Source organism: Rhinolophus sinicus, linkage group LG15, assembly GCF_036562045.2.
Source record: "Rhinolophus sinicus isolate RSC01 linkage group LG15, ASM3656204v1, whole genome shotgun sequence".
Lineage (NCBI taxonomy): Eukaryota > Metazoa > Chordata > Mammalia > Chiroptera > Rhinolophidae > Rhinolophus > Rhinolophus sinicus.
In genome coordinates this window covers 140,434-142,863 of record NC_133764.1, presented here as the reverse complement: position 1 = coordinate 142,863, position 2,430 = coordinate 140,434, and positions in this window count along the sequence as shown.

The following is a 2,430-nucleotide window of genomic DNA, read 5'->3' as shown; positions in this document are numbered from 1 at the left end:
ATAAGAGTAAGGAGGCACTTGTTGAACTTTTTTGGGGGCTATAACTAGCCCATAATTGTGGAGCTTTTTTTTGTAAATGAGCAAAAGCAGCAAGCAACTTTGGTTTACAAGAGTGGGCAAGAAGTATGTCATCCATGTAGTGGATGATGTAAATATCTGAAAATGTCCTTCGGGTAGGTTCTATAGCAGCTGATACAAATTTTTGACATAATGTAGGGCTACTAGCCATACCCTGTGGTAGCACTAGCCAATGATATCTCTTAAAAGGTTTTTGTAAATTAACAGAAGGAACACTGAAAGCAAATCTAGGGCAGTCATCAGGATTTAAAGGTATAGTATAAAAACAATCTTTTAAGTCTAAAACAATTTTATATGTGTTTTGTGGTATGGCTGCAGGACAGGGCAAGCCTGGCTGTAAGGCTCCCATTAATTCCATGGTTTTATTAACTTTTTTTAAATCTTGTAATAATCTCTATCTACCAGATTTTTTTTTAATAACAAAAATGGGAGAATTCCAGGGAGAATTGGAGGAAGCAATGTGTCCCTTTTAAAGTTGCTCCTGTACTAGCAGCTTGGCGGCTTGAATCTTTTTTTGTTGATAGGGGCCTCGGGCAGTGGATCTAGCCCTGTAACTACACTTGGAGGAGAGCTTCATTGTAACCTAGGCTTCTATTCTGATTGAGATTTTAATAAAGGCCCAGTCTGTTGAGCCTGGACTAATTGCATTTGAACAGAGAGGGAAGTGAGTGCAGCTTGTAATCTTTGCACCTCTGCTTCCAAGGGGGATCTTTACCCCGAGGATTCCATTGATTTTTAAAAGGAATCTGGGGACTCTGAGGACAATTTTCTCCATCCACAGCAACTTTGAGCTCAATCAGCTGTCCCTGAATCTTTTTTAGCTGATTTGCAAAAGAAAGTGTAGTGCCTGCAGGTTGTCTGCCTTCTTGAGCCATAGCCACCAAAGGAGGGTATTTGTCCCTATTATGTTTGGCTGTTTCATCCTCTGAGTCTTCCTGATCCTGAGAGTCTAAATCTTCCCAGTCCTCGACCGGAGGTTCATAATAAATAGGCTCTGTATCTTTAAAAAGTTCTTTTGTGGGTTTGGCTTCCTCCCCCTTTTCTCTCTCTGCCAGAGAAGCGGCAGATGAAAGAATTTCTTTATTGCCAGCTTGTTTTACTTTCTCTAGCTTACAGCTCTTACGCCTGAGATCTAAACAATCTCTAATCAAGGTCCACAACCCGAATGTTTCTACAGGGATCTGCTGAGGTCCGTGGGCAGCATAATAATCTTGTAACTGCTCTCCCACTTTCTCCCAAGTTTCCAGACTGACAGTGCCTTCTTCTGGAAACCATGGACAAACTTCTTTTACAAATTCTAAAACTTATCTAACTGTTTTCTGCTCACCCGACTGCCACGGGCGGCAAGCAATTTCTTAAGTCCTCTAACATACAGGTCCTTGCTGCTAGCGTGACCCATCCTTCACCCTAACTCGGCCCTTCTTTCAAACAAAGAAAACACTCTGATGCCCGTCTGGCGTGCCTCGTGAGCCAAATCTGTCTTGCTAAGGCGCTCCGGTATAACTCCCGGACAGGTGGATAGAAGTCCAGTCGCCGTTATGCCGTATGACAGAACCGAACCGCAGATTAGGGCCCAATCAAGCTCCGTGACAAGAAGTCGTGGAACTATCACTCACTCACACACTCATTCGACCGAGGGGTATTGTGCCTTACTCACCACGCATCCACTGATAAGCTCTCTACGAGCTGGGCCCTTGCCACGTGGTGTTCCTCACTGTTACCCCGTATTCAGGTCCCTGTTAGGCGCCAAGTGTGACGGGCCAGCCGCCACGAGTCGATCAGTACCTGAATGGGGGAGTGGGAATGAAATAAAAGACACACACAAATGCTAATGCGGCCGGTCTTCAGTCATGCTGAAGCCCTGAGTTTATTATCTCTAACCAATATATACAATTTGAGTACGTGCAGTTAAACGAAGAAGATATGCATTATCTCAGCGAAAGTAAATCTTTCCAGCCTCAACTTTACTTTGACATAGAAGATACAAGGTCACTGAAACTCACAAAAGTAAATATCTCAAGGAGACAGAATCTACTATTTGTCTAGAAAGCCCTTAGTTTTCTGTGTCTGGGAACTGGCCGTTTTCACCACATTCCTCAGCAGCCGTTAGGCGCTTTTCAGATAAGGCAGAGACAATGTTATGGGGGCAGAAACCGAGCCAGTCTGCAAGGTTCAGGGTTGCAAGAAACCATGGCTCCCCACATGTGCTTACTTAGAACGATTTGAAACCTATCCCTGCACATGGTAGGTCTGCCCTGACATATGTTCAGTGTTCGTTTCATGGGCAATTCCACTTACTATTATGGCAACATTAAAAAATGCAAATCATTAAGGAAAAATAAAGTACTAAGT